Source organism: Sorex fumeus, unplaced genomic scaffold, assembly GCF_029834395.1.
Source record: "Sorex fumeus unplaced genomic scaffold, SorFum_2.1 ptg000035l, whole genome shotgun sequence".
Lineage (NCBI taxonomy): Eukaryota > Metazoa > Chordata > Mammalia > Eulipotyphla > Soricidae > Sorex > Sorex fumeus.
In genome coordinates, this window is record NW_026606092.1 from 15090105 (window position 1) to 15099510 (window position 9406).

The 9406-nt window shown below is 38.3% G+C and overlaps 1 non-coding gene across 1 annotated transcript; it reads left to right on the forward strand.

Moving 5' to 3' along the window:
• Positions 1–8676: 8676 nt before the first annotated feature.
• LOC130027013 (small nucleolar RNA SNORA9) lies at positions 8677–8808 on the forward strand. Its single transcript, XR_008792960.1, has one exon. It is a non-coding gene; the product is annotated as a small nucleolar RNA SNORA9 (small nucleolar RNA).
• Positions 8809–9406: the final 598 nt, after the last annotated feature.

Consider the following 9406-nt stretch of genomic DNA (forward strand, 5'->3'; position numbering starts at 1 on the left):
GATAAGTCAAATTACAAAAAACATAGAGCTACAGAGATAAAAGCACATTCCCTGAGGCCAGGAAATTGTAGAGCATTTATCTGGAAGTTTTAAAGGAGAGAAATTCCCTGATTCCACTCCCTATATTTGTCTTTCATTTTTCTGTCTTTATTTCTCATTTCCTGCCTCTTATTGACACTGTTAATGCTAATCAATCTAATCGGAAGGATTACATTTATATGCATAAATACATTAGTTTGAATATTAAAGTTCTTTTTCTTCCTAGAGATAATTTTCTGAAAAAAAAAAAACTACCCTTAAAAAAATCCATAGTCTAAATCAAGCAAAACACTGAAACAAATATTATAATGTTACGACTGATAATTTCATTCTGATTTTAACATTTTTTAAGAAACTTCTCTTTTTCACATTTTTTAAATGTATATCACTATTTAAATATAAATAATAAATATATGAAAATATAATAAATATAAACAATAATTTATTTATCATTTAATTAAAATAAATAAATGTTATTTAATTTAATTACTATGAAATAAATATATAATAAATATATATTTAATCATTGCATATGAATATGTTTTTAATGCAATCAAACTCATTATTTAGGGGCTCTGGATAGAGCTCATGGACTAGATAGAGTACATGCTTTGTACACAAGAGCCCTGGTATGATCTTTGGCATTAAATGGCCCCAGAGTACCAATGAGTAACTTCTGAGCAGTGAACCAAGAGTAGCACCTGAGCATTACTGGGTGTGGGCCGAACTTTAAAACAAAACAAAACAAAAAAGTAAATTCAGTGCTCAATGTATATCAACACTGTTCATAACATCTTGCAAATTTTTATGTTTTTTATTTATAATTTATAAAAGATTGAAAACTATTTGGGTTAAAAGATCTAGCCTAGCCTAAGTAGACATTCTAAATTACCACTCTTTCCATCTGCTTTCCTATGTGCTGATGATAAGAATGATTTTCAAGTTCAGTCTAGTTTGATTTTTTTTAGAATTGGTATGTCTTAAAATCATTCCAAGACCCCTCTCCTATCTCCTCTCTTCTCCTAACAGAACCAAGTTTCTATTGCTTCAAGCCACCCTGTTTCAGTTACTTTGTTTCAGCAGTCTTATTAAACTAATAGTTAACCAAACCTCTTTCTGGTTTCATTTTTCTCCCATTATTTTGTGAGTTTGACTAGCTACAGTTGAATGGCTGTCCTGATTTTCTTCTACTTAGTTATATTATCTTTTCTTAGTCTCAGAAATGGAATTTTATTTTGGTTCTCCTATTTGCTGCAAATGAGACTGTGAAAAATGGATAATTCCACTATTAAAGAAGGTCCTCAATTTAGGTTGCAAGTAGTAAGGAAATTTAGTGATAAGACCCACAGACTCTGCCTCATATAATACATATAAAGTACATTGGAGCTTTTGCACAAAGGAAATTAACCCTCTCTTTCCTTCCAAAGGAATGAGAGTTTAAATGCAAAAGACTGATCATTATTTGCCTGAGAGCTCAGCTCTGCCAGTAGCCTCAGGTCCCTGCAGATTGGCACATCACTACATCGCTGGGGCATGAGGGTATCTCTAGGCTTCAGGAATGGTTCCTGCAGCAGTTAGATCCATCTGAACAGTGTAACCCACATCCCTGTAGGCATGTTAGTTCTCAGAGACACACAAATCTAAATGAATTAAAGATGTGGAGCTTTGTTTCTCTCCTTTTTAAGAATACCAGCGAAAAAAAAGCATATAATGCAATGCTCTGGGATAGAGGATAGATGGATGAAACCAGACTTTGAGCTTTTAATTATATGAATTTTAATTTCTAATGTTTTAATATCTTTTTCTAGGTTAAAGCATTTCTTTTTAAGACCTCTTTCATAGTTGTTATAAAACTATCCATCATTTGTTCATTCAACATGCAGATATTAATACCTATAGTGAATAGTCCGGACTCTGTGTCAGGCTGTTTTCACTCACAGGCAAGAGCCCTCCCCACCCCAAGGGACCCAGCCCCAGCAGCTGACCTCCACTACCCAACCGCCACCACGCTCCAGGCTTCTTTCTGGACCCCAGCTGCTTTTTTGGCCACAGGACACATCATAAGACACTTCCTACCCATTTTCCATAATTACCACACCAAGTTTGATGAAGTTCAGACAGTAGGCAACATATCAGAGAGAAATATATCTATATCTATATATATATATATCATATAGAGAAAAAATATATATATATATACATATGCCTCTTGGAGAGCCCGGCAAGCTACTGAGAGTACCTTGCCCTCACAGGCAGAGCCTGGCAAGCTCCCCATCGCGTATTCGATATGCCAAAACCAGTAACTATAACAGGTCTCATTTCCCTGACCCTGGAAGAGCCTCCAATCGTTGTTAAAGACAAGTAAGAAGAGGCTGCTAAAATTTCAGGGCTGGGACAAATAGAGACACTAATGGCATCCACTTGAGTAAATCAATGAACAATGGGATGACAGTGATACAGTGATACAGTGATAGTGAATAGTAAACATTCAGTAAAAACTTATGTACTAGGCAATGTGATGGTTGCTTTACCTTATCATATTACTCCTTACAATACTTCCTTGTACAAGGAAGGCAATATTATTATTATATCCTATTACCTATACAGGTAAGAAGACTAAGAATAACATTGCCCTCAAGGGTCCGTATCCAGATTTAGAAACTCAATATATAGAGCTTAATCTCTGACTTCAGAGCCCACATTGGTAACTATGTGTACACAGTTATTCTGCCTCTGTACTGCATAGCCAGTGAGCTGATTATTTTTGATGGGTTACAATCCTTTTAAAGGGATGTCACAAAATTTACAGGGTCGTAAGAGAATGTAATTAAGCATCTCATTATATAATTCCGGAAATGTGGTTGTTTATGCTGCCAACATTTAATACAGCATCTTGGTCCATAATACCTAAAATACATAAATACTAATTTATTTCAAACCAGAGCCTTTAGAGAGAATACTCCAAATGAATGATAGGAAACAAGATAATTAAGAGATGTACATACAGTGACTTGAAACTCAAACTGGAATAATCTAGAAGTCTAGTGAATGTATCCTTGCTTGATAAGCCTAGAAAACAGTCATGAAGACAATACATCAATACATAAATAGAGGCAGACCCCATTACCTTCTGACCAAAGCCTCCTAATAGAAAATGTAGTGTCTTTCCTCTCTTACCTATTTTTCATTCAGTACTGATGCCAAAGCCCAGTCAGGAAATTTTTGCTGTAGTAACATTTGAAAATCAACAGCAAAGGACTGGAGAGATAGTATAGTGGGTAAGGTACTTGACTGGCATGTAGCTGACCTGGGTTCAATTCCCAGCACCCCACATGGTCCGTGAAACCCTGAGTCAGAGGGGTGTGACCAAAAAAAAACAAACCAAAAGCATCAGCAATAGCATAGAATAGTATGTATTTTTACCATTCACCTTTGATTCAAGACTTCTTTCCCCCTTTGGTTTGATTTCTTCAAGATCCCTTAAGCTAAAGGTTACTGTTAATTGTTATTTTATTCAATTATCAATCATATGTAACCAACCTCTTGGCATTTTGTAGTTGAAACAGACCTGCGAACGTTTCTTTGAACCTACTTGCTCATTATTCTGTCACCCCTTGGCATTCACACAATTAGTTTGCTCTTGTAATTTGAATTTAAAGAGTCGTTAAGTCCTAGTATACTAAAGATTTCCCCCCTCTTGTCAACTAGACTATAATATTCTCAGAAACAGGAAGTATATATGTATTAAATATCTTTTTCAGGATTCTCTCCAATGATTTTCATATAACAGGAAGTTGTTTAGTGCACAGGCCAAGATATATAAGTAAAATGGTTGGTACATGAAGAAGTTTTATTGTTGTTGTTGTTGTTTGAGGGGTGGGGGATGTAGAGAGGGCAGGGCATGGGCCACCCCTGGTGCTCAAGTGTTACTCCTGACTCTGCACTCAAGAATCACTCCTGGAGATGTATAGGGGGACCTGGGTCTGCTACACACAAGAAAAGTGTCCTACTAGCTGTACCATCTCTCTAGCCTCAGAAAATTTTTTATTGAGTTTAACAACTCAACACCCCACAAAGCTTTTCTTAGCTAATTAGAGCAAACACTTACAACTGATTTTGGATTTGGGAGACTTTATCAGACAATCTTATGATATTGATTCACAGTCAACAAGTATCCTTGGAACATTTTGGTCAGTAATAACAAAAACCTAAGTAAGTAAGTAAAGTAAGTAAAGGCCCTCCCGTTGATCGTCGATTTGCTCGAGCGGGCCCAGTAACATCTCCATTGGAGACTTTGTTGTTACTGTGTTTGGCATATCAAATACTCTCGGTAGCTTGCCGGGCTCTCCGAGAGGGGCGGAGGAATCGAACTCGGGTCGGCCATGTTGGCCGCATGTAAGGCGAATGCCCTACCCGCTGTGCTATCGCTCCAGCCCTACTCATGCTTAAATAAGGGGAAGATAAAAGAGAAGAATTTTCACTTCTCATTGCTTCTGCCTCCCTTGTGCTCAGGCACAAACCCCTTCCCTATTCTTCCACAGTCAAACTTCGTCTTCCCACCCCAACAAAACTGTATGCATGGGAGAGGAGGGGGGGAAATCAGGAAAGGAGGTGTCTAGAATTCTAGCCTCCTGCAAGTTCCTATTTTTGTAAGTACCCGCTTCCACAGGTACAAAGATAAGAAGTGAGCTAAGCTTCAGAATAGATCCTTTATCTGAAAGGCCTCCACTTATACCTCCATTCACCTTTACAGATATCCTGTGTTTATCTCCAACTCTAGACTCCCTTATCTCCATCCAATAACTCTATGAGAGAAAGTAGAGTGAGCAGAAGGTACCATGTTTATGTGTTTTGGTTACAGCCACCAAAAGCTTGACTGCGTTTTCCATCCAATTTCAAATTTCCTAATAAAGAGTCCCCAATGGACTCATCTTGAGTGTTCATAAATCTCTGAGCTATGACAGGATAAACAAGGTCACAAAAAATCTATTTCATTCTAATGAGAAGAAGAGAAGTTGTTGAGAGGGATTTCTCAAAAACAGAAGTCAGACCATGATTGAAAAGAAACTACTGGTATCCACTATAACCTCTATGACCATATATTCAGTTTGTAATACAAGCTCTCGAAATTCTGATTCAGAATAGTCACAACTTATTTCTTACACATTAAGTTTCTAAAATACTACTATATTTATAGAGAAGTAACTATGTGTACATGTACAAGCCTAATGAAATTTCAAAAGCCTTTTATCCTCGCTTTGTATATCCACACCTTATTTATCTATTTAAATGCATAATTCCTGACCTTAATGCAAACATGACTTTATTTTTTTCTTTTGAAATTCAAGTGATTTCCCCATGGCACATTTCATTCTTTGTAGAATAGAGTCTAATTTGGGGAGAATTATTAAATTGACCGGAAAAATAGAGCATTTCAGCAGTGATGACATTACCAGCGAACAAGCTTCAGAGATTTCAGTCACAAGATAACACTCAGAATCAACTATTGTGGTTTTTTCAATGTTCCATGTACCATAAATTTTATAAAAGCCCCATGAAAATATTCCAAATCAATGACCAGTTACAGGTAAATTCTAGGAATTTTTCTTTGATTTCATCCAACATAAATTAACATAAAAACTCTACAATATAACAGAGAAAGAAAAACGGCAAGCAAACAAGAGTCAAATGTTCTTTAAGTGTGGGAATTTCTAGATCAATAAATAATTTGTGAGACCAGGACAATATCCACATGCAGGAAAGAAATAGCTAAATGAAACCCAATGAATGTTCTGTGGCAAGATAGTGCCAACAAAACCTCAAAAAAAAAAAAAGCCTCCTTCCCCCACAGAGACTCAATTCTGCCTGTTCATTATTTGAAGCTGGGCCCACTGACTGCGGGACCCTCAAATCTGCATAATATAGAGGGACTAACTTCCCTTAGGCCCCCAGACTGTCAGGCAAGGCCATCCAGGGCAAGTTAGCATTAAAATCCAAATAGTGGCTGAACAATAAAGTTCATTACAATTCAATTCAATCTAAGCAATTCAAGGTCTCATTATGCAGACCCTCAGGGTTAAGAAGAGGCAGGAGAACAATGGTGGAAATGTTCCTTGCTACAGTGTCCTGAAAGCAGCCCCTGGTGTCTCAGGCCTGGAACTGACTCTCTTTGAAGACATAGGTGGCAAACATCTGCCTAACTTTTACAAAACTCAGATGGAAAATGAAAGTGTCTCGGCATCCCACACTCATCATGCTAAACTCTTACTCTTCATGCCCCACAAGAGATCGAGGCTCAATGTTGAAAAGGAGTTGGCTCATTACAGGTGAGCAAGAAGTGCACTTTGACCACCAAGTATCTGCAGCTTTGATGAGAGAAGGGAACAGAATCAGAAACAAGGAGCTGAAGTGCGTGGGGGTGGAAGACCCAGGGTTCTTATTTCAGCTCTGTTAATGAATTACAGGACAGCCTTCAAAAGACACCTAAACACCTAAAAATTAGCTGGAGGCCATAGTTTCTTCCTCTGGTTACACACATCAGGTGCTCTGGCTCTTGAAAAGTAGCAACTTATGAGAGGCCAGAATTCTACCCCTCTCCCAATAAAACTATGTCTCCCTTTATCCCAACAAAATTCTGTTTGTGTGTGTGTGTGTATTTTTGTACTGTGTGTGTGTGTCTGTGTGTCTGTGTGTGGAGGGCAGAGGGGAAAGAAGGAAACGGAGTATGACTATAGAAGAAGAGGGAGAAGGCTGTGCCTGAGCAAAAAGGGAGGCAGAAGGGAGCCTGATCAGGTCTTTTAGAAAGCATCTGTCAGACCTGGCAGCCCTCTATTCATTACTCTGCATGTGCTGTAACAGGCCTCCCCCCAACCCGAGCAAAGGCTACTAAGTTCTGGGTGCCTGTTTGGATTAGCTATGGCACTAGAGCCTACACATGCCTGGTAGACATCAAGAGCATGTGACCTAAAATGACTGTGCTGCTCATCACTGCCACCAGAGAAGGTCTGTAACAGACAGGTTGCTTAGCTCCTGTGTATGCCCCAGGATTAGGAATTTTCCCTTCCAGAGAAAGTCTATAATCATAAATCTTGAATTTGCTTTCCCTGAAGCATTGTGTGTGTGTGTGTGTGTGTGTGTGTGTGTGTGTGTGTGTGTTGCCTTCAAGGAGGCTCTCTAAGGAATTCACATTTAAATCCAGATCTCATTATATCTAAATCTTACAGAAGACATCATTATTATTGGTTTTGAAGCCACAGCTAGCAATCTCAGGACTTACTCCTGACATTATATGGGGGAGCCATATAAGGTAGCAGGATGCAGTGTGCAAAGCCTTAATGCCTGTGGTGTTTTCCAGGCTGCCAATATTATTGATTAAACTCTATGTTTTGTGACTTTTTTTGTTTCATGTTTGAACCACACCCAGGGTACTAAGGGTTTATTTCTGACTTTTTTGCTCAGGGATCACTCCTGGAAGGCTTTGGGGACCCTATGGGATGCTAGGGGTTGAATCAGGTTAGCAGCTTGCAAGGCAAACATGCACACACACACACACACACACACACAGAGAGAGAGAGAGAGAGAGAGAGAGAGAGAGAGAGAGAGAGAGAGAGAGAATACTGTTTCTCAGGCCCCAGTGAAATATTTTTAAAATTTAGAAGCAAGAATGGAAATATGGTAGAAGCATTAAGCACATGCCATGCACATAAATGACCCAGTTCTATTCCCTGCACACACCAAGAATGACACCTGGACACAGAGCCAGGAGTTAGTCCTGAGCACAGCCAGGTATAGCTCAAACACCTCCCCCCCCAAAAAAAAGAAAGAAAAGGAAAGAAAGAAAGAAAAGTTACTGTCTGACAGTTGTAGAACAACTTTCAATTATGTATTTGAAGACTAAATTGTTTTCCTGTTCAAAGTGAAAAGCAAAGCCAGTAGTTCGCAAAAGTTTAATTGACTCCTTGCTTACTAATCAGTTTTGAAGGCATTTTTCCTGGTAATACCAAATTATCCTCACATCTAAATTCTTTATTAGCAATCCCTTCCCTTTTCAAGCCTTTCCGTTTCTTTTTTTCTTTTTTCTTTTCCTTCTTTAGTTCTTAGTCTCATCCATCAATAAGTATTAACCACCTACTTTATGCCTTTAAAGTAACCAGATCCTATGGTAACTGCTCAAATTTAGCAGTGAATGAAATAGAGTCTGAGTCATTTCAAAATATATGCCTACTAGAGTGAAAGACAGTCACAGGGAAAGCAACTACAATACAGCGTAACAAGAACACACAGGTACACACACACACACACACAAACACACACACACACACACACCCATACTTGGAAGATTAAAGACAGCTTTTCCAGGAGGTGACTTTAAAACTAAGGCCTGAAGCATAAAAAGAGTGTGCTGATTTATATGATAAATTTCCTCATACCAAAGAATTGGATGCTCTTGTGATGGAGAAATAGCTCTCAATGGAGCACAAACCTGGTATACACAGGATTTTGAATTTAATTCCTAACTCTGCATTTTCTCTTGAGCATCATTGAGACATCATTGTCCCCAGCATCACTGGGGTGACCCTCCCTCCACACAATAAAGGTTAACACAAAGTTCTGATTATTTCGAGAATATTTTATCTTCTGCAAGCTTCCAGCATACTTGGGTCTGGGGTGACCCTGTGCATTTTTACAGTGCTTGCAAGAATGGGATGAAACTATTTGAAGTCTTGGCCTGGTCCATCCAGAGGAAGGTTATAGAAATTTCAGGCAATAAAATAAGAAGAATATTTAATCTACAGATTTTTCTATTGTCTACCATAGCCCAGTTTTATTTACTTTCCCTTGCACAGGCTTCTCATCCACTCATAAACCCTTTTCCCTGATGTTCCACCTCTTTGCTCAGCTCCTTCAGTTGCCTTAAGAGCCTATCAAAAATACCTTTTCACCTAATTAAATCTCTGACTTACATAGCACCTAATACGTATCTCAGACATTTTTCCCAGGAGAAATCTGAGAAGCAGAGAGGCTCAGAAAGAAGTTTGAGGCCTTCAGATAACTAAAGAGTTCAAATCAGAGCCATTTGTTTCTCAGCTTACTCCTTGCTCCACTCTACAACATTCCTGGTACCCAGAATTCCTCCATATCAAGGTCAAATTCAAGCCAAGTCATTCTCAAATCATTCATTTTAATATTGTAATCCATGCCCTACCTTATTTTCTCCTATAGTTTTGTGTTTATTTCCTGAAATGTGTTATAGATTGTGACATAGTTTAAAAATAGGCACACAAATTTTTCAACAAAATTATTAAGAACTTGTAAGAAGAAATTGCACTTTACATTTTGGGAGGGGTGTTTGAGATTATCAATGCCA